Source organism: Telopea speciosissima, unplaced genomic scaffold (assembly GCF_018873765.1).
Source record: "Telopea speciosissima isolate NSW1024214 ecotype Mountain lineage unplaced genomic scaffold, Tspe_v1 Tspe_v1.0012, whole genome shotgun sequence".
Classification (NCBI taxonomy): Eukaryota; Viridiplantae; Streptophyta; class Magnoliopsida; order Proteales; family Proteaceae; genus Telopea; species Telopea speciosissima.
The window spans coordinates 909,152-932,126 of NW_025317348.1; the positions used below are offsets into that span (position 1 = coordinate 909,152).

The 22,975-nt window shown below is 47.0% G+C and overlaps 1 protein-coding gene and 3 long non-coding RNA genes across 4 annotated transcripts in view; 3 read left to right on the plus strand and 1 right to left on the minus strand.

Moving 5' to 3' along the window:
* LOC122647068 (probable ribosomal protein S11, mitochondrial) overlaps nucleotides 1-22,975 on the minus strand; it is a 95,617-nt gene that overhangs the window by 60,684 nt on the left and 11,958 nt on the right. The window contains exon 3 of the mRNA XM_043840585.1: nucleotides 13,749-13,794. The gene's annotated coding sequence lies outside the window, so the exon portion shown is untranslated. The remainder of the gene's footprint in view (nucleotides 1-13,748; nucleotides 13,795-22,975) is intronic.
* LOC122647106 lies at nucleotides 6,077-9,723 on the plus strand. Its single transcript, XR_006330790.1, has 2 exons — nucleotides 6,077-8,587; nucleotides 8,682-9,723. It is a non-coding gene; the product is annotated as an uncharacterized LOC122647106 (long non-coding RNA).
* LOC122647108 overlaps nucleotides 18,095-22,975 on the plus strand; it is a 63,367-nt gene continuing 58,486 nt past the window's right edge. Inside the window, exon 1 of the long non-coding RNA XR_006330792.1 lies at nucleotides 18,095-18,115. This is a non-coding gene — a long non-coding RNA (uncharacterized LOC122647108). The remainder of the gene's footprint in view (nucleotides 18,116-22,975) is intronic.
* Nucleotides 18,219-22,975, plus strand: part of LOC122647112 — an 11,194-nt gene continuing 6,437 nt past the window's right edge. Inside the window, exons 1-3 of the long non-coding RNA XR_006330796.1 lie at nucleotides 18,219-18,291; nucleotides 21,796-21,800; nucleotides 21,986-21,992. This is a non-coding gene — a long non-coding RNA (uncharacterized LOC122647112). The remainder of the gene's footprint in view (nucleotides 18,292-21,795; nucleotides 21,801-21,985; nucleotides 21,993-22,975) is intronic.

Sequence of the window (22,975 nt, forward strand, 5' to 3'; positions counted from 1 at the left end):
TCGAGTCTAGACCCCTCAACTCAATGGGATTCCAGTCTATTATAGTAGTATAAACAATCTCTCTCCAAACCAATAGGTCAGCATTCCGGGTCAGTAGAACCGCTTCTTTCGGATTAGACACATCCATCAAATAAGAGCAACTTTCTCCCATCCATAATAGATACATAGGGAGTGCAAGATTGCCCCGCGGGTATGAGTGCTTTGCCCCGATGCCTAATAGTGGACCCGAGTATTCTCCCTAAGGCTAATGATCTCGACCCAAACCATAATAGTAGCTCGCCATCCATCTCTGCAGTTCTCTCCTCCGCCAGAGAGCAGCCTTCCGAAACCCTACTATGGGAGAGAGAGGCCAAACAGATCGAAACCTAAAGATGCATTTCTGTCTGGTTGAAACCTTTCCCGAAATAGCTATTCTGCTGCTCTATCTGATGCATAAATGGTTGTTCCAAACCCCTCACGGGAGAAGCCACCTGAAGCCCGCTGAAGAGAAAGGTTGGCAAGAAAGCTGCCTTACTGAAAAGAGGGGGGAGAAAGCCACGTTAGCCCTATTAAGCTCCCACTGCTGAAGGTTGGATAGCTGCTTATCCGGTAAACCCCGATTGAACCGGTGCTTAAAGGTGTGAGTGCGCTCCTCAACCCGATAACTCCCAAATTCTGGTATGTATCGATGGCTTTCCCACTCCCTTTAGCTAAGCGGTTGGGTTGATGTCTCTTGATTTCCCCGATACCGAATCCATGCTTAAAGGTGTGAGTGCTCCCTAGTTATTGGTTAGGCGAAATGAATGAATCGTTCCCCGAAAGCTGAAGAGAATAGCTAGTTCTCTCCTCGTTAGCGCTAGAGTCATCATTAGGGTGTGCTGGAGTGGTAAACCCCAACTCCCTGTTCCCACCTAAAGGAGTGCTTTCTCAACCCGGCGCTGGTGCGAGTGCTTCTTCCGCCCACCGCAACTATCTATCTATTCATGGGGATCATTCCAAGCTCGCCCCGATGCCGAAGCTTAATTCCCTTCAGATCGATTTCTTCAACCTAAAGATGCATTTCTCTGGTTTCAACAAATACCCCAACCAAAGAAACCGGATATAGCGCATATTCTCCTAGGAGAACCGATTATAGAGATAGAGAATAGGAAGGCCTCTGTTGAACCCGGATTCTTTGCTTCTCGAGAATCCAATCACGCTCCACGGGCTTACTTCAATCGGGGTTTACCACTCAGGCTCGCTAAGGCTGAGGTGCCACTCACTAAGCCAAGTCACCTATCAATCAATCACTATTTGGTTGGATGGAACTACTATCTTCCTTTTGGTTTCAGCTTGCGTAGGGGGCCCAGAGTAGGGGGCAGCCGAGGAAATAGGGCAACCTAAGATTTCGGGGGCTTTCCCTCACTATTAGAAATGAAGCTATTGCGCACCCCTTCCGTATCGAGGGCGATCAAATAACCGGGTCGATCTCCAATTTCCACATTCACCTTTATTATGTATTAAGGATCTCGAGCAAACCCACTTGGTTGGCTGGAATAATCGGTGGCACGACAACAAATCCAGTATAGCTGGAGTGCGATCAATCACATGGTTTTGTCCAACGCTGAAATCTGGATACGATTGGAACAAAATCCCACTAATGACCACTAGTTTCTAATTCTCCAATTTCCAAAAGGGAAGGTGCTGGAAATAGAGAAACGAGACCCATGCCCGAGGGAGAAAGGCGGCGGGATTACCTTTCTTCTTACATACATATTACCGATGATAGAAAACCGGCAAATGGCTTCTCGAATAGGAATTTGAGGTGACGGCTCGATTTCCATCATTAGGGGCAGGAACCTTGGGAGCGGAAGTCCAACTTAGACACATCAAAAGCTGGGGTGGGCCCTTTAGGAGAAACCACTGAGAACAAGAATCGCTTCTAGGTGGCTACGGATCTTTCCACCCGCTACTACGCCTTTGGGTTGCCAAACTTCGGTATGAACCTTTAGCTGGCTTCGAGTAATGATAGTAGGCCCAATTCCTTATAGTAGGGAAGCCCATGAAAGGCTCCTACTAGTAGAGAAAGGTTGGTAGCAGAGAGTGAAGCCGTACTAGTTTCAATTCCCCAATAGTAGTAGGGAATAGCTCTCCCTGTTTGAGTGGGCTTGCTTCTCGGCTGTCAAAATCACTTTCAACCCGCCCTAGTAAGTAAGTAAGAATGAAACCCGCCTATATGTTGGCTGGCCCCTACTATGGGAAAAGGGAGTGCTTTCTTTCTTGCAGCATTAGTGGGAAACTCCAGCGAGCCGGGAGAAACCACTGAGAACTAGAAGTCGAGCACCCGGGTATCGGGTAGAATGGGTTGAGTGAAGAAACAACCACGCCCCCTACTATTTATGTTATGCAGGTTCCGATCTTTCCATTTGCGGTAGTTGATTCTTATTACATACAGAATAACGATGATCGACGAACAGCCATCGCCGATCTCGAGTAATCTGGAAACTCACTCCTCTTAATAGTGATTCTTGCCCATAGGTCCCTGAAGCTTTGGTTGAGAAATCTCCATCTCGATTCCGTACAGAAATCCATCATCTCCCTATGGCCCTATGGAAGTGGAAACGGAGGAGCGAACAATCAGTATCAGCCCTCGAAGCCGTAGAAGCCAAACCCAAATGATGAAGCTGGGGCAGAAACCCTTTCCTAGTAGTAGGGCTAACGAGGTAAACCCCTAAACCTGGCGGCCTCTTCGCCCCTCAGCCTTAAACCAACCTTTCTTTCCCCGATACCCCAACTCCAGTAAGGCTAACTAATGAGTGCAAGATTGCCCTAACATTTGGGTATGAGTGCAGAAATGCCCTTTCTAACGGTTGTTCCAAGCATTCGGGCTAAACCCCTACTAGCGCCTCTAGACCTCGCTTTCCTGGCGCAACGAGGCTAACGTGGATGGATCTTCCCCCCAGCCTTTTGAAGAAAGCGGGTGTGAGTGCAAGATTGTGAAAGCGGGATCGATGCTTATCTAAATAATGAGAAGGTCTCGCTACGACCATCCATCGCAGAGGGGGATAACCATGCTCGACTCATCAACTGAAATCTCGTTTCCAGCTTGCTTGCTCTCAATCGATTCCATTAGTTAGTTACAGGGACCAAGGGTTTAGGGCGACTCTCCCTTCTTAGGAGAGGAGCGACGACCCATACATAATAATAGGGGGGCTTCTAGGTTATGCTCTCATCCCTTGGCGTTAAGGTTGAGGTTTTAGGGTTCCCTACTATTACGAAAGCGCTTCTCTAGTATGTCTCGTGGCGAGGCATCCTTTGATAGTAGGCGGCTCTATAGCGGGCTTCAACCAACCTTTCGAGGGGAATTGAAACTAGTACTACCGGCTCTATTTAGGCAGGTACCGCCGCCTCCTTTGAATGGAGAGATTTCGGGAACCAGTTGGGCTCAAAAGGCAGCTTTCTTCTAATAGCCGGCCTTTATTATTTCAGCTTTCCTCTACGGACCAACAGAAGGTGCTTCAAAATGGGGGGTGTGAAATCATGATTGGAGAAATGACCCAATCCAGATGTCGAAGTTCAGGAGGGTGCTGATTCACCTTTGAAAGCTTCTCCATCATCGGGTTGAATTGGGGTTTTACCTCTGATACCCTAAGTAAAAGGTTGAGGGGAGATGAGTCGATTAGGAATTCTCTCCAAAGCCAACCTATTCCTCGTTATTACTATTAGTTATTACTATTACCAATTAAGAAGGCCTACTGGAAAGGTGCCCTCGGGTAAGAGTAGCGAATGTCACTTTTCATAGCTCGCCTCTCAATAGCCCTATCTTCATTGTCTCCGTAGCTTGAATGCCCCCACAAATGCTCCATTTTACGGGATTCGCCAATAAGCTGGTTCTGTTTGAATGAATCGAATTACCATCAACAGCCCGCCTCTATGGCGAAACGGAAGCAGATCATCCATCGACCAGATAATATAGGGGTTGTGCCCACACTCTTCCTATTATTCAAAAGAGGCCGGCCTTAAATAGTGAAGCTTTCCTAGAGTGGGTTGCTAGAGAAGGCGCTCCCTACTCAATAGGGGCAGGAACCAATCATTATAGGTTGAAGCTGGAGAGAGTGGATCTTACTTCATTTCGGGTAGGTCCAGCCAGTCGATCGCCTTTGACTAAGCGCCGCCCTTCTGGAAATAGGGGCCCCAACCGGAAACACGCGAAACGGGGCCTTAGATTTACGAGTGCTCTCCAAAGAAAGCCAACCCCGCATTATAGAGGAAAGCCCCGCAACCCTACTATTCGACTACGGGGTAAGCAAAGCAGTATGGTAACCTTCTGCCCGGCACTCAGCGCCTCCGACCCGAACTAGCTATTGCAAATTCCCGATTTCTGATGAGTGCATAAATGCTATTTCCCACCAACCCACCCATAGGCGGAGAAGTAGGCTTGATCAGGTTCTCGCAATTCAGAAGGGGAGATCCAGCTATTTCTAGATCCGCAGAAGGTTGTTAATAGGTATATAGGCTGCTTCTCGTTCACAATCGTTTCTGTTCCCACTCAATCGATGCTTCTCTCCCTAAGGGGGATCACCGAGTCAATGATGGAAATAGCAGCCAGCGGTAAGACATGAGATAGGATCGACCCGGTTACCATTTCTATAAAGGCTGGATTGATGGGAGAAAGGTCCCTATTCGAAGGCTCAGCATCTTCATTCACTACGAGGCCATTGTTAATACGTAGATAATAGAAGTGGTGGCAGCTTTCCCTCGATTCAATGGATAATCGCTAATCATGCTCTTCCCTTTTGGCTATCCACAACTCTATTCTCATTTGATAGGGCGGGGTTACCACGTTAGCCTTGTCGCTTGAATCTGTTATGCTCTCATCCCAAACAGAATTTCCCAACAGCCCGAAAGGTTGGTTCTCTCTATCGGAGGGGAATAGCCTCTTTCAAGCTTTCTCAGGTTGCTTCTCTCAGGCTGGGGGAAGAGAGAGTGGGAGGCGGGCTTTCTGACTTTCCCACAGCGTATTAGCTTGCATGAGGTCTCTAGTCCGAGAGCGATAGCGACTGCCTTTCAGCCTTCTTCTTCAGGATTGCCACTTCCAATCCAAAGCAGGCAACCTCGATCAGCGGGAGATGTAGCGCAAAACCTCCGTGAGTGCTTTCATGACTAGATGCGCTGAATGGCTTGATGTTTACTTTTAGTGAGTGCAAGGTCCTGGCGCAGGCATCTTTGAGTCCAATTCCTTGCGCGCTAAGCTTTCCCATTTGATGAGCGGTATTGCAATCACTTGGGTTTCACTTTCTCATTACCCCTCATCTGCGATTGTTACAATGTCTGTCTGTCTTGAATTCTTCTATGCAGGCAGCCTTCCGCATGTGGTGAGAGGAAAGGCTGATTAAGGCCAGTCCAACCTATGTTTTGCGTCTCTAAGGTAGTACTTACTACTCCCATTGGGGATGGGCATCCCTTCTTCGATCTAAGCGCTAAGTATGCCCAAACAATCTATAGTAGTTCTCTTTGACCCTGCGGAAAGGCTAAGGAAGTTTTTTTTCATTTCATTTCCTCGAACTTGCGTTGCCTAATGCTCGAATCTCTGTCTTCAATCTCGTTTGAGATTGTTTCGCTTACAGCGCCTGGTGGTCTAGGTTGGTCATACAACTAAAAAAAGGTTCACAGGGCCTGCCAACGCATATGAAAGGGAAGCCTCCGCCTCAGCATTTACTTACATCTGAAGAATCCTAAGCCGAACGAACATCTCCAGGTTTTCCTAAACCAACATATCATCTTGTTTTTACCGAACCATAACCATCCTCTCTGGTTTCTCCCGATCCAACATATCCCGATTCCTCCACATCATAAGACGCATCGGTAGACGCATACGAAGAGGCATAAGCATATGAATCTGAATACGCAAGGGTAGTTTATAAACCAACCAGGGAAGGAGGGGGTTTTTCTAGAACCGATTCGACAACAGAGGCTGACACTGATGAGGCGGAATCGAATCGTCCGCTTCAAAAAAAGCAATAGATAGCTTTTCAGCTAGCAATGAAGCAGCGAACAAAAGGATATGGACTTTGAATCCGCCGATACAGGTCGTCTAGCAGAAAAGGATAAGTGATACATAGCTAGAGCGAACGCATACGCATAAGAATTAGGTGAAGCTAGGTTTAGTTGGTTTATAACCAGAAGCAGATGAAGCATATGCTAATGGAGAATAAACCGACACAGATTAAACAGAGGCTGAAGATCTTGGGAAGGAGGTTTTTGGTTTTGATTCCAAATATGACGTTGTAGAAAGAAGCACTGTGCTAACGCACAGGGCTATATAAGGGCATAACCAATATAGCACCGAAGCGACCAAGAAAGCAAGGCAAAGCTCTACCGCGAAGAGCTCTTGGTCCTAACCTAAGGGTGAAAGAGGTCGGTGGGTGGTTTAAGCTAAGTAGCCCAGGTCGAGTTATGTTCAAACAGAAAGAGAAAAAACAGACTTCACGCCAACTAAATCTTCATTCTAATCTAGAAAGATCGATTCTCAAGCCCTCCGGTTTGGAAACTACCTCTAAACCCCTTCCGGTAACAACATCATCAGCCGGCTTATTTAGGTATGGCTAGTTTTCTCGTTTGATTCCTTCCCCCGAACCGGTTCATCAAATCATTCTGTCACCTCTCAGAACTTTCATTCAGAGGAGTGTTCGCTTTGTAGGCACGAACTGGTCAATATGTGGTGTGTCCACTTACGTCGGTGAGGAATCGCTATGCCCTTCCACTGAGTACTCAACTTAGAAAAACAGACGGCCTTAGGGCGCGCCAGTCAAGCTCATCACAAGAAGAAAGGATTGATGGTCGAGTCCCCGTGCATGAAGTCAGTGGATTCGAGTGAACTGACCGTACCACAAACCTCCGATCCTTGAGGAAGCTTCTTACCAAACCAAAGAAAGGGAATTACATATCCTGTTGTCGATTCCCTTCTCCCGAGTGCTTTCACACTCAGGGTTCCAAACCTTCCAACACTTGAAAAAAAGCTTTAATGTTATATGAGTACTTTACCATTTCTGGGTAAGCTGCATCACTTTCCTTTTCTTCAGCGGGGGCTTCTTTTTCTTCCTTTTATGGAAATGGCGAAACGCACCTTGCTTCTTTTCTAAGGTAGTGCTCCCAAAGCGTAGGTTGTAGTTTTTTGTTTAGTTCCACCAGGTGGGGTGGGGTAAGTAAGCATAAGATTAGGTAGATCCCAATCCCTCCGCGTCCGAGTCTGATTGATGAAGCTGTTCCCCCGCTAGATCTTAGTAGATCTGAGACCTTGCCCAAATAAAGTGGGATAAACCACCTGCTTCGAACCGAGTATAGAAATGAAGGTTCGGATTTCGCTTCTTTTTGATTGGGTCGGTGTGAAGTATGGCTTGTCCAGTTGGAGCAAGCAACCAAAGGAAATCTCATATGTAAATGCTGGGTTTGCTCCAACCTATGAAAGGAAGGAATAAAAACCTCTTGCCGAATCTCGTTCTGACTTTCGTGTGTCGCTAGATTAAGCTTTCGATTTTGTTGGTGTTCAGTGGACCGATCCAGCCTTTGAACCGCTCGTTACGACGTCAGTTTGCTAACTCAACTTCAAAGAATCAAGTTCCTATTGAGGTGGTCTTTTTTTTCGAGTTTATTTTGCCTTAAAAAGGTGGTTTTGCCTAGTCCTATGCAACGTCTTTCACGGGTAGATATCGCCCTAATTGAGCTGGTTGAGGAGATGAAAGGCTCAATTCACTCGTCACGAAAATAATAAGGATTATTATAGCATAAAAAAGAATAGAGGTGTGAATGCGATGAACAGTAGTGTTGTAGATCGGTGCGAAATCCCCTTGTTGACTCCCTCCCCGTCTTCCTCTTGGAATGCGCTGGACCACCTTAAGGGCGAGCGAAGTCTTTGATCTTCGAACCTACTCTCCTGTTTGTTGAGTTTCTTGTCCCGTCAACGAACAGAGCACACCGCGCAAAAAAGGGCATTAGCGCGAAGCAAAGGCATAGAGGCTAGCGCGTACTAAGCATAGTCTTATAGGCCCTAGCGCGCAGAGCAATAGTAATCTACTTCACTCGAGAAGAAGAAAGGTAGGCAGTTGCACTCAGAGCGCGCAAAGAGCACTACGCAACAACGCGCTCCTGCTATCTTACTGTCGAGACCATTCCTTTGTATTGCTTACATGCCTCTTGTTAGGATTTGGAAGAATTTTTTCCTATAGATTTCTTGGTCCATACCAAGTACAGCATCTCCCCTGACATGGCTAAACTAATAAAGGAAGCGACAGGTCCAGAATGTGCTCTGCGGAAGTTGGAATTTCCCTGCCCGCATCCTTACCCCACATTCATGACCGAGTAATGGAGGCTTTCACCGAGCCGAAAGTGGATGATCCTTTAGATCTGAAGCCGAGCACTCGAACTGTTGGTTTAGCAGTTTTTGTAGGAATGATTCTAATAAGTCTCGCTTTAGGAGACGCGGTTACAGAAACGAGAACTTTTTTTTAACCGCAGCGAGAGAGAGGAGAGATGGTAGTTGGTATTGTTCCGGTCGGCTGATTGCTTCTCTCTGGGCTGGCCCATGTGTGATGATGGGGATTTCTTCAAATCAACGCGCGACATGACACAGGTAGTCTATCACATTTTTAACAGATGCTATCACCTTAGTCATGTTTGTACTTTGACGAATATCAGCTCACTGCTTATTAAAACTGCCATGCCAGGGAAGACAAGCACCTGAGGAAGATGGAATCCAAAAAAGGTGTGGTCTCAAGGTTAGATAAGATTGTCCTCCGGATTATGTGTGGACCTGGTTCCAGCTGATCTACGACCACCCTCAGTAGGAACATACATCCGTGATTACTTAATTTAATGCAAGTTTAACAAGATGGACAAGCAAACTGCTGCAAGGTCCGAAAATGAAACCGGGGTGGTCCCGCTGGACAGAAGAATCTCGCTTTGCCAGGGCGCCCCTGAGGCGCGCCTGCGGTTCTCGTGATCAAGGGTTAGCCGGAAGAAGTCTATCTTACTCCGTCAGAGTTACAAAAGACGAATTCTAATTACACGTTCTCTTCTTTCTTTTTTAGTTTATCAGGACCCCTCTCTCGCTGAGCAAGCCGCACCCATAGGGGTGGGTCCCCTCCCTGTTAAGTTGCTAAAAGATAAAGGTTGTGTTTTGACATGCTAGTTCTTTCTTCTAAAAAGTTTTTTTATTTTAATAATCTTTATAATTTGACTCATTCTTTTTCGTCTCTTTGCTCTTTAGATCGTTTTCTGTTAGAAATAGAGAGAGTATTCCAGACCTTTCGAGCAGAATACGCCAACTTGAGCAATGCTGAAGTCAGTCAAATCACAAGGGCAGTGCGATCGGGCTCAACTAAATATTTTCCTTGCGCCGGGTTGCCCTTCCTAAGGAATCTTAAAATAATAAGTTCTGGCAGGGTGCATATGCTCCAGAGATTCCCGAACTTGCTTTTGCTTGCATTCCTTCAGCGAAGGATGATCTTATTTTCTTGGCGCTCTCACGCATTCTCAGTATGACTTTTGACTCCTCCGCTCTATTTTTGAGAAATTCATTTGCTTTTCAAAGAGGCAAGGGAAAAGAGGAATTCATCAAATAAATAAAAAATATAGGTTCTGTCAAGATGTTGTTATACGTTGATTTCAATCAAAGCTTACATACAATAGCTCGAGATCGTCTTCTATCGAAATTGGAACCTTCCTTGCCGGATCCTCTCATTTATAATTTGATTCCGTCTTTCTTGAGTCTTTCTATTCTTGATGATTAAAAAAGAGATTGGTCAACTGAATCCGGTATTCCACCCGTAGGCCTTCTTACATTAGTGCTATTTAATTTCTATCTAGATGATTTCGATCGAGCCCTTGTGAATCCCTTTCCCTACAACTATGCTCGATTTGTCAATGAAGCGGTTCTTGCTATTCCGCAGCAAAGTCATCCAAGTGCTGAAGCTCGCTTCTCCCCCTCTCCTATGGAACAAATCGTAAATCTATGTTGAGAGCTCAGCCTCGCTGCGAAAGTCACTTTAGTAGTACCAGGGGGGCGCCCATTCCCTGCGCCAACGGGCTGTTATCTGTAGATGAATGAGGGGGGGCACACCCACTTCTACGAAATTTGACAGAGTTTTCAAGAGAAGGGGAACGGGAGGAACTACTATTCTTCTTCTTCCCCTGGGAATGGATATTATTCTGCAATTCCCTTCATAACTCTTGCTCGCTTAATGAATGGACGGCGCATCTGCTGGGCAAGTACTGCTGTGGCCCAATTGTATTTAGGGCTCTATGAGCTCTATAACTTAGAGAAAGAAATGCCAACATCAGCCGCAATCAGCACGGCATGAGTTTCAATCTATATGGACCCTTCTGGTTACTGACCCTTTGGGCTTATGAACGTTTTCCTCCATTGGCTCCAGCCCCCAACTCTGGAGAAGGGATATTGAGAGGCGAAAGATATGGTGATGTGAAAGGGCCTCAAAAGAGCACAGGTTGGTATTTCAAGATCATCAACAGTAAAGAATATATTGAATGTAGGCCATATAGCAAAAAGATTTTCGCCGGTGAGCCGTTCTTCAAGGAGGGAGGCATGGAGTCTATGTATCACAATGGTCATCTGAGTAGAAGATGTTTAAAGTACTTGAGAATGGTTACTCCATCACACATCTTCGGAGTTCCTCAGAAGGACATGGGAAGAGGGACTTTTGGAAAGACTTCCATTGATGAAAAGAAAGCAAGCATTACTGTTTATAAACCTCATAGGGTATCCAAGCCATTTGGCAATGATCAAATTTACCCTTTCCATTCAAGGAAAACTGTGATAGTACAGGGCATGCAGGACAATTCCACCAGAACAATCATCAACAAAGAGTTTGCATATCTATGTCCCAGGCAGCGACAGAGTAGGTCAAAATGATGTTCTGTATGAGAGGTATTTGAGAAATGCCCTGAAAGACTTCACTGAAACAGAAGTTGAGGCCTTACCTTGATTTCAAGGATAAGGCTATGATGGGCCGAGCGAAGGTTGTTGATAAGGACGCTCAGGGAAACAAGAGTGACGAAGAAAAAAGTTCTGATTCAGAGAAGTCTATTGATCCTTCTGAGGAAATTCCGCTTGCTCAAGTACAAGCCATGATCAGAGGCAAAAAGACTTCTACCCCATCACCTCATTCTAAAAAATTTCGCTCGGTGAGACACGGACGAAGAAGGTGTCCATGTCTCCAACAATGGAGAAGAGGAAGACAAGAGCCACTTCCATGGCGGAAAGAGCAGCAGCGGATGCTTCAAAAGCAGAAAAGGCAACCGTACCACAAAGAAAATCTGAGAGATTGGCTAAAGAAGCCCCCAGAAGAAAAGCCACTGCTGCAAAGAGTTTTGAGCAAACGAAGGACACTCGACTGAAAGGAGAGGGCAAAGAAAAGATGCAGATGTGCAAACACCCGCCAAGAGGAAAGCAAAAACCACTAAATCATCTGTTAGTGGTTTCAAAAGATTAAGGAAACTAGGAGGGATACCCACTACATCAGGCACACCCTCAAAAGAGTACAATGAGGTGAAAGTAAGAAACGAAATTACTGAAATGATGGTGGATGGTAATGTTCAAAGCGTCGGCCCTCATTAAATCGGCCCTGCACGAAATATTTCTTCGACAGATGGAGAAGGGATTATAGGTGAGGGCCACAGTCAAGAAAAAGGGCAAAAATTAGGGTTTACAGGAAAAAAAAACCTTCTCCATCTGATATACCAAGTGAGTAGGATTCTTCAATCCGACTGTGGTCTTTTTCAGTTCATTTTGTATTCTTCATACTTTTTCATCATTGCATTTATTCAGTACCTCAATCTCACTTGGTTTTGGAATTGGTTACCAACAGGGAATGTTCAATGTCCTGAGGCCACTGGCTCTGTGACCGGGGTTCCTGAGCAGCAAGATGGCCAAGAAAAGGACCAGGGAGAATATAAACCTTCAAGCGAACAAAGAAGATGCCACTCAGTTGAAGTCTCTGCCAGTATCGACACCTCAGGCTCTGGGGAGTGAGAAGAAACAGCAGAATCAAGAAGAACAAGGGTGGTCTACGATCAGCTCGACCATCGGGAGAGAGTGGTCTACGAGCAGCTATCGAACAACTCTCATGAATATTTTACCTCTGGCTATTCAAAACATTTTCTATTTCCGAATCCCAATTCCAGGCGTAATTCATATTCCGTCCCACGAAGAAGTCATGAGACATCTGCAAGAAGCCTTAGTATCTGCAAGAAGAAGGGCAGCCCGAAATCCACTACCAAGAGCTTCCTCAAGTATAGACTCCTCTGAAATCAGGGTATTGGACTTACGAAAGGTAAGCCTTATTCCCAGCTATTGAACTCTAAAAAAACTCTTCACAATCATCTCTTACCCTTCTGTTCATTCTTTCTCTTCTTCTCATGTTTCCCTGCTCCTTCTTTTCTTTAGATCATGGTCTGTAAGACGCCTCACAAGTAACTGCTTCAGAACAGAGTCCAGAAAGGGATTTCCAGCCTTTATCTCTATTGAACAACACACCAGAGGTAACAGTTACTCCTTCCAAACTAGCAACAACTGCTGATGTGGAGATGTCAGAACATGGAACTGTTGTAGAGACCGCATCTCAGCACAAAGACAAATCACCTGCGTCTGGTCGTGAGGCTCTGTAAGACCAGACATTCCAAACACGAAGGGTACTGAACCTGAGACTTCTGCTCGGCTGGCTGTGAGCGAAATTCCTTCTGAAGATAGAGATCAGGCTGTAAACGCAGTGGAGATTATGGGGGTCAACCTGGGCGACAATACCTCATCTCTTATGTTTGATGTCAGTGCATTGATTGGCGAAGAGATTGGCAATTTCAAAGGAAAAGCTGCGACACTTCAGAAATTGATTCAACGAGGTCTATTAGCAGACCGTCGTGAGGAGAGACTATGTCAACCCAGAGATAGCAACGAGACTCCTTTAACAGCCCCCAGACCCTTAGCACAGAATCCTGAGTATCAGATCATGTACGATGAGTATCCCTTTTTCTTCAGTTTGTGATCTATGATCACCCTGCCTTTTCTCAAGAGAAGTTACAGAACCAAAAAGAAAGAAGGTTCATTATCCGGCGGTCTTTCAAGGAGTTTGTCTATCTGATAAGCTCTGTGACTCATGTGAAGGATGCCGGCTTGTTAAGACTGAGATATTGGAAGAGGGAGGCTAGACATTTTACTTCTCTTGGGTTTGACTGCTCATTGATTACTCCCTTTCTTGAAGTATTCCGCAACTTTAGGAGGGCTGAGAAGAACACATTCGATATCAGAATAAACGCTGGCAAGGAGGCTGAGGAGCTAAGAGAACTCGAGGACGGGGTAGGGAAAGAGAAAGACGAAATCAAAGACATGACTGGAGGACACAGACAGAAAAGATTCTACTGAGCTTGAGAAGCTGGAGAGGCAAAGAGAAGAATTAGAGAGAAAACTCGAAACTTTGAAGAGAAAGATTTGCATGAATAAAGAACTGTTACAGTTTAAAGAGCAAATGAAGCTACGGCAAGAATCAAGGGCCCCACTATAGCTAAAGGCCCCTATTTGAGTAAGGCGCGCGCAACCTATAAGCGCGCGTTAGCGCCCAGCAATCAAACTACTGCGCCCCTAACAGAGTCAAGGCAACGGTGCTCTACGATCAGCTCGACCACCGGGAGAGAGTGCTCGTAGATCAGCTCGACCACCGGGAGAGAGTGCTCGTAGATCAGCTCGACCGCAGGCTGGTTGTAAATCAGGGGTGGTCTTAGACCAGCTTACTCTCCATTGGGCTCATCCCTTGCTTGCTTGTTCTGGCGCTAACGCGCGCTCTGGAGTTGCTTGGTTGAGTAAGGCGCGCGCCAGAACTCAAAATGCGGGGGCGCTAACGCCCGTTTATATAGGGTGGTCGTAGATCAGCTTTTCTTGCTGCTGATCGTAGACCACCCTTATGATTAGAGTAGGCCTTTTCTTGCTGGGGCGCGTTAGCGACATGTAGTTTTCTTCGCTGCTAGCGCGCACTTCCGTTTTCTACGCTGCTAACCTAGGTTAGGGGTTTTCTACGCTGGGTGGGTGAGAATCAAAAGTAGTGCAAGTTGCTCGAATTGATAAATCAATGTCAGGGAAGTAGGTGCTAGTCCCTTGGTGTCCCAGTCGTTAATAAAACTCTTATTCATTAGATTAGAATAAAAAAATAAAAAAATAAAAAATTTATAGTAAGGAATCGAGGTTGCTTGCACTAAAACTACATTTGACTGACTATACTCTCTTTGTCCCCCGCCGGGTGAGCCTAATATTAATAACAACTCTAAAGGAAAGGATGATACACGTCTTGGAGTGAAGGACAGAGCACACAAAGCTTTTTTCTGGAGATGGAGAGAAAAAGTAAGCGGGGTGCTTTATCTCTTCCCTCCCGGTCTGTCCCCATTAGTTGATATACGGAATTGGAAAGGAATTCCAGATCATTCAGATTTCAGGTTCGGGTTCGGGATATGGATGGAATCGAGAGGGAAGAAAGAGTCCGGTTTCAGAGGCTTGATCAACTTTGTAATCATGGATCATCAACAAATCCCTAAATGCTTCTATATACTGTCGCCACGGAAAAGGTTCAGGTAAGGAGAACTCTTAGATTCTCAAGTTTTATATAGTCTTTATGAAAATCCATCTCCACCTATGTTGTGCCCTTCCTCCCAAAGCATTCCGTCTGATATACGTACTGGTATCACCCTGTGAAGCAAAGTCGGACAAGGGGGAAAGACATGGAATTGATAGGGAACCGTAGCCAAGTGGCTAAGGCATGAGTCTGCAAAACTTCTATTCGTCGGTTCGAATCCGACCGGTTCCTACAGCGCCGCACCATTCCACCCATCATTTTTTTACATGGTTAGTGGATAGAACGGGGGCCCCCGGATCAAAGGTTCAAAGCTGAGAATTCTTGGAGTGAGACTTTCTGTTTGCAAATTCCAGTTTCATTCATCAGAACCTAAGATATCCACGCTGGCAGGTCCCCACCCCTTTCAGTGCACACCTTTCAGCTCTCTCCCCCAAGGTCAATCTATTTATGTTGGTTTAGTTTCCATTCCGAAGTATACGTATACGGATCAACTGCTCCCGGCTTGGAGAGGCTCATGCTTGATCTCAACGCCCTTACGAGGTAGTGGGGTCCGATGGAGGAAAGCAGAGGTGGAGGAAGGGCCACGCGAACAAACTTGGATCCCAATTTGGAGCGGGGGGTGGCGGAGAAAGAAGAAGAACTCCGTCTACTCGGGGAGGAGATTGAAATGGTGGACCGAAAGGAATGGTCCATCTTGGAGGACGGGGCTGCCTCGTGGTGCGAAGACATTTGAGTTGAAAGGGAAAGCAAGAATTTTGGAAAGGGATCTCCATGCTATATATGACAAGGGGACTGATCCCGTGCGTGGCATGGGCCCGCCCGCATCCAAAGTCGAGCAAGGACTCGGTACCGACAATAGTGACGGTAGCTTTCTATCCCCTCTATTCATCAAACTCCTTATTCCCTTATCTTCCAAGAATGGATTGGAGAAAGGCTGATTTGAGAGAATTGCATGCATGCAAGGTCTCTGCCAGCCAACATTGTAGCCCCCGATCCGTCCCCAGATTCGATTCATGTATTTACTAAGACTTCTGCTACCCTTGCTCGGTAGTTCCGCTGCAGGTGCTTTCGGACCTTTCCTGGGCTCCGAAGGAAGCGCCATAGTAAGCACTACGTCTCTCTCATTATCCTGTATTTCCTCCTTGACCCCTTCTTATGAAGTCGCACTGGGAGCTAGTGCTTGCTATCCCAAAGCCCGTGGATCCTATCCGAAATCTTTGATGCTTCTTGTTCGCTTATTGAAGAAGGCCTATTGTTGTTAGGCCCTAGTCATGTTCATTTTGCTTACATTCAACAGTAGCTTGGTCCATCTTTATTCCATTTCCTAAATGCCCTTTTATGGTAAGGGGATCCACATAGCCCTCGATTTCTTTTTGACTGTTCTATTTGCATTTTCTTGCTGGAGATAACTTTATTCAATCATTCCTGGGATGGGAATGGGCAGCATAAAAGAGTTCATGAGCTATTGATTAACGGAGCTCTTGCCAAGCCTCGGAAGGAGAAGTGAACGGAGGAATAGAGATGGAATGGAGCTTGTGTTTGCTCTTGATCTAAGGCCGGGGCAGGAGTCAACAGCAAGGGCTAGGGAGAGGGGAGGGAGGAATAATCGGAGGGCCAGCTCTTTCAGACCCTTCATTGGATAGAGGCCAATAGTCCGAATAAAGATCCATTTTTTATTTTTGGCCTCGAAACAGAAACTCTTGCAGGGGCCCATCCAAGCATGATAGTGGTATGTGGCCAATCCTAGCTACCCCTAGCTGTGAGTGTTCATTCCATCCCTACATCGCCGTATCCCGTGATTCCCTCGAGATTAGCAGTGGACTCCTTATTTGATTCTTATACAGCTATAGATTCTCCAAGATCTCCTCCTGCCTCTTATCCTCTTCTTCCGCCTCCTCCATTCCCCGATCGACCTGGCTGGCCTCTCAATCCCGAGTGTTCTTTCTCCCGCCCCCGACCCCCCCTTACTCAACAATTGGCCTTTCAAGTTCGAAGGAGGGATGTGCAAGACTTCCAGATGAGGGCAAGCTGGTCTTGCTTCTCCACAACCCGGGTCCTGGCCGAAGATGCAACCTGCCTTTCCAATAGAGAAGGATGAGGCAACATTCATGGAGATCAACATAGTTCTATGCTCCTCCCTTCCCTGAGAGACAGATATCTTAATGGAAGGAGGGGGAGACAGCTATAGGCTCGACTGAGACTAGCTACTACGTGTTCCTACCCCCAGATAGTCTAGTCCCTGTCGTCATGGGCCCGAAGGAGGTTCCCGTACGGATAGGAACCTCTGTTTGGGTATACTGTTGGGGTAAATAGCGATGCACGATATGAGCCCGGAAGTTGCGTTTATGTCATCTCTTGCTACGCATGGTCCTGATCAAATGGGGTAGCTCTAGGAGAATATGATCTCGCAGCGAAAAAGCCGGCATGTAGCATATTCTACGGAGTCCCCTCGGCTTTAACTGTGCTCTCCCTTCCTTCTCGTTCCCCACGAGTTGCAATGCTCCCGAAAAAATCCTTTTCTCGGATGAGATATCAAATCATTTACTCCCCCTTTACTAGTAAGGGCAGGAAAAGGATGAGCATAACTGGCATCGGCAAGAGAAGCGGTCAGTCAGGTTTAGGCGGGTTGGTACTGAATCAACTAATGAGCGGGGAGGGGCCCGATAGTAGCAATCAAATCTTTCGGAATATTAATTGTAGCGTGGTAGCGTACAATGGTTGCTTTCCTATGCCGTTCCATTCATACGAACCCAAGCCGATCCGATTTAGGCTTAGGACCCAACTCCGTTCCTTTCACAGGTGACTCCGACTCCTAGGGTGAGGGTGAGCTCCCAAGCGATTTATTAAGACTAAACTCCGTTTTAGTTGGCCTCCTTCGACCCAACTCCGAACCCTTTGCCTGGCTCAGAAAGACCTGAGCCTTCCGGTTTATTGCCAAAAAAAAGCTTTCCAACCAAGCAAGAAGACGGATGCGCGTGCTAACGCGCAACCTCTTCGCGCTAGGCGCTCTGGAGTTGATTCTTTCGCCCCGATGCGGTAGATAAATGGATAGGTTCGCGATAGGAGGACTGGCCCTTCACTTGCATGGGATAGCGAAGCCGCTCCAATCCACTAGCAAAAACCACATTCTTAGACTCAACTAAAATGTTGTAGCATTGATTGAGCGAAGCCGCTCTGCAATAGTGAAGGAGCGGCTTGTCTGTCTCATAGCAGGCAATTTCCTTTTTGCTGTCTACTTAATAAGCTCCTTTTTCGCATGCGCTCTACTGTATCTGCCGCAGGTCTTATCAGCTTATGTACTAAGCGAAGCCACCTTCGGCCCTGAGCTCTCATCAAAGCCGCCCTCGCTTCGGCGGGCCCTTCACTCATTGATATAGTGAGGTTTTATGCTTCGTAGACAAGGCTCGTTCCGTACTTGACTTACGAGCTCGTGTAGTACTCGCCCCTAACAAGCAACGGCTAGCTGATCGTAGACCACCGTTGCGCGTTAGCGCAGTAGTTTGATTGCTGGGCGCGTTAGCACGCCCGTTTATAGTTGGGGCGTTAGCGCTTTTCTTGCTGCTAGCGCGGCGCGGTAGCGCAGTAGTTTGATTGCTCCATGAGCCCCTATTTGAGTAAGGCGCGCGCCAGAACCAAGCAAGGGATGAGCCCAATGGAGAGTAAGCTGATCGTAGAGCACTCTCTCCCGGTGGTCGAGCTGATCGTAGACCACCCCTGATCGTAGAGCACCGTTGTGCGTTAGCATGCTTTGACGCGTTAGCACGCGCAGCAATCAAACTACTGCGCCCCTAACAGAGTCAAGGCAACGGTGGTCGTAGATCAGCCGTTGCTTGGTTGCATGGGCGCGTAAGCCCGTTTATCTAGCGGTAGGCCTTTTCTTGCTGGGTCGAAAGCTGCTAGTAGTGTTCGCCCCCATGGATTCAGTTGATTCGATTGAACTGATCCAGTAGTTCAAGCCTTTGATCCAGTCCAGGCGCAGTAGATCAAGATCGGGACCTGGTTGAAGCACCCTATGTGGATCGGAGCACGGACAGGTAATGGACAACCGGGCGTACTCCAGATTCTGTCTACTGGTGAGCAACCAAAGTTCTGATTGACAGACAGGGGTATGTGAAACATATGTATTGGCTTTGAGAGAGGGTGGTCTACGATCAGCTCGGCAGATAGGGGAGGATAGGAAGTCACTCCACTTCTAATGGAGGGAAAAGAAGACTCAGCTGCTTTCGCACCTGCCCTGCAATTGAGTCCTTTTTAGATCTGATTGAATAGAAGACCTGGCAGCTAAGACCTTGAATGAATCCACATTGAGTTCCCCAACATTCTTCCCTGCTGTCGGAGGTAGTGGTCTAGCCTTGAAAGAGAGATACGGATCTTCGGATAGAGCATATTGGACATTTGTTCTGCAATTCCACCCTTGAAAGCCTCCCCCCCTTGCCATAGCAGCGGCAACCCCAATAGAAGTGGTAATCGCAGCTCCATTCCCTCCTTCCCGAATAGAGGTTGGTTGTCCCAATCTCACCATAGCAGATCGAACCTCGGTACAAAGGTTTCATCGGCAGGATCACGCCCCCCCGCTCGGAGAAAGATTTCATCCCTTGGTCGTAAAGGTGGGGTGAAAACAGCAACTAATGCTCTTTCTCCGTCGTCGAATACGGATACGAACTTTCAATGGTAGGATCAAGCCTCGCATCCCCAGAGCCATATGAAGACTAGCCTGCCCTTCCAATCGGGGTTATTACGGGTCCGGTATCAGCAACACCAGCCAATCGTGTTGGTACGGTGGGTTCCCCATACCCACTATTCGGAAAAAAAGCTTGCCATAGCAGCTCAAACCTCCGATCGGGAAATGGGAGTTCTAACCGGCCCTAGCCCTCAATTCCGAACAAAAGCTTTGATTGGACCGAGGTTCGTGCAGGGAGAGAATAGGAACTAATAACGATGGTTCGAGGTTGAGCTCACCGGCCGCCCCCCTATAGAGTAAGTGTCGTATTCCTGACTTCTATTCCCTTTTTTTGCCCTAAGGTTTTTATTCCTTCAAGAACAGCATTGCGGTCGCAACGGGGCTCTGGGTGAATATTGTCCGCCCGTGTGAGAAAGAATGAATATTTATACGTCGGGGTCTTTACTGAAAAACCCACATACTATACTACAACAATTTGAAGAAATCCGCCTTAGACTATAATTTGAATTTACTAGTCGTGTTGAGTTGAGGCTTATTTCAATCATACAAATCCGCCAATCCCGATATTCCCGCATTTCATCCTGGTCCAGTGTCCATTCCTTACGGAAATTCATGAGCCTTTTTCCGCGCCCCTTCACTCACTTCTGAATGACTCAGTGAGGGTTAATGGAAAAAGCTCAAATCGAAACTATCACTAAACTTTGTCTTTAAAGGCACATCGAATGAAAACGAAACTCTGCCTTATCAATATGGTGTAAGAATTTTCGGTTAGTCGGAAGGGGAGAGTAGTTGCGGAATCATTTTTAACGGCCAAAAAACTGACTTAGCGGTTGCACGGAATAAATGGTTCGGCCTTTGGGCCAATGCCACTGACTTTTTATCCATTTTCCGAAAAAGGCGCCCGCTGAAAGCGCCGCAAGCCGCTCGCTCTCTCTCCCAAGCGCGATTTCTTCCGTGTGTCACACTGCACCCACTGCCATAACAGAAGCGTTATTTCCCGTTGGGTGGATCCCGCGCCCCTGCCTATCACGGGATTCTCTGTTTCCAGCTCCTGCGCAGCGGCGGATCTGTATCGCCATCCGCCGCCTGTTCGTTAATACGTATATGGAGAGGAGGCTGATCTTGCATACGAATACGCCGATTGGTGATAGACAGAGTGAATGGTTGTCGGAAGATAATCGAATGGGGTAGAAGGGCTTGCTTGCCCTCGGGGGGTTCGATTCCCACGCGATCAGTGCGACACAAGGCACTGGCTAATTGTCCTCTCTCGATTTACACATGAAAAACGACTCTAACGTGCGATAAACTTTCCTATTGACCTCTTTCTCATCACTTGATCACACAAAAGAGTGATTTTTATAACTATTCTTGTTTTACCAGAGTTCCTTCCGTTGGGAGCCCAAACTAGGCCTTCTGGACTCGCCCTTGGCAGGGAGATGAATACTGGTTCTTACATGAACTGGAAAAGTGGGCCGAGTGACTTACTAATTGGTTGGCCCTTTAAGATCAAAGGGCCCCGATAAAGAGACATAAACAAAAGGAAAAAAAAAACGCTCGCATTACACTATCATTTTTTGGTTGTTAACCCGCCTGCGTATAATAGTTACAGAAGAATGATCAACAACAAGAACAGCCGCCATTTTGTGTACGCACCGTCCCTTCGCAGTTTCGGTGAGTAACCGCCGGTGTCTGCTGTTCTCATCGTTCCACCGGACCTTGAGTTGCCCTACCCAAACTTGTTTGCCTAGTTGGGCTTAATGCGTCCCCGGTTTAGAAGGACGCCCCACCCCTGCTGCGCTTGTCTTTGCTTGTCTTTTCACCTTTGTTATTTCTTTTCAGTTCTTTTCTTTCTTGTACTCTTTCCTGTGATTGTATGGGATATTTACCTTTATGATCACAAGGTGGTGCTTGGGTAGGTCTTCTCTGATTACGTTCGGACGTGACAGGGAAGCCGGGAGGGACATAGCCGACTGAATCATTCCCCATCCAGCACTTAACCGACGAAAGAGAGGGGGACGCAGCCCCCGCCGCCATATGAGACGGAGACTATTATACTTGGACTTTTCCTTTGTGGGATAGGGCAACAATTCCAGATGTCTTTTTTTGTTTTGGCGATAATCACTTCTGGGAGGGTGAATGCCAGGTTCCACCACAAGAAAGAAGGACTTTTGGAAGTGGACTGGGGGGTCGTCATATGTTTTAGGTGGGGTTTTCTGAAAGAGTGCCCTTTCCCCAGCCTCCAATCGGGTCAGAACAGAGGACTAACCTCACTAGAATTGCAGTCCGCCCCGGCCCCCCCTTAGTTCGCCTCAAAACCAAAGGGAATAGCGGAATAGAGAAAGTTCCGCTGTGAATGAAGTCTACGTTCCGTAGACTGAACTTCACGGTTATGGATACGAGTTCCAAAGGCTCCACCAAGTTCTGTCTATAGCTCGTTCATCAATTCACTCGACCACTCAGACTTAACGAGGAAGTCCACGTAGACTTGACGAGAACTTGTTAGACGAGTTCCGTGTAGCCGGTGAGTACGAGTACAGCCTATGAAACAGGCTTTGAGTTCCGTTGCATTGCAAGAAATCATTTCCGCCGTTCTCCCTTCCAGTGAACTCCACGTGTCTGCTCCGGCCCTTACTAGTAAAGGGGCGGTGGAGAAGAGTTCTGAAGTTTTATTGTTGCTTCGACTTCATTCATACACTTGTCAGCTCAGTTAGTGAAGGCAACGTGTGAAACGTTGTCTCCACTGCTCGTGAAACGGAGGGTGGTCTACGATCACTTGGTTTGTTTCTCGAGCTCAGGTACGGGCGACTCAGTCACATGTGCTCGACTTAATATGCAGCCACGGAACTGCTAAATCCCTCGTGAGACTCCAGTTCCGGTCAATCTCCTCCGGAGCCTTCATCACCGCTGCTTTGGCTACCCGCCCTAGTTGAGTCAATATGCGAATGCGGTGACGCGACTTGTGTAGCGAGGGGCTTTCCGCAGTGGAACCTGTCAAGTTCAGTCTATGAATCCCCCTACTACCTAAAAGGGGGACGTTCTCAATCCAAAGTGGACTTTTGGGTCAAAGCCTAGACCAAAGGTGCCTAGTAGCGTAGGGAGACTAATCGGGTAGCGAATCCCATCCTCAGCTAAACCAAGCCCCGGGTGGTAGCCTAATCGAAGAAGTTGAGCTTGTGCCCAAGCCCACCTTATTATAAAATCTCAACGTGGGATAGAGGAGCGAATTAAAAACCCTGATCGCGAATTTAATTTGGGATATCCAAAAAGGATACCAAGGATGGTCGTGGATCAATACAGGATCGAGAAGAAGGGACTGAACTTGAATGAAGCTTGGGTTGACGGGGTCGCTATCAAGGTAGGGACATCACTAGTGAACCAATCTTGGGAATCAAGCATGATGCATTCTTCCTCAACATCAAGTTCACCAACTACAGTGATAATGGTTCCGTTCATGGGAAACTTGAGACATCAGAGATATGAGGATGCCACAACCAAGTTGGCGTGGATCCAAGGTCGTGCTAGCAACATTTTATATGTTTCGTCTATATCCGCTACATGGAATAGAGTTGACCGAACAAGGGGTCCCACTTGGAGATTAAGTCGAACTATACCTTGCGCGGTTCGAGTGGTCCCATCATATGCACGAACAGCTGTAGTGAGGATCCGAAGGAAGGGTCCAAATTCAACTGCCTAGCTGTACTCAATG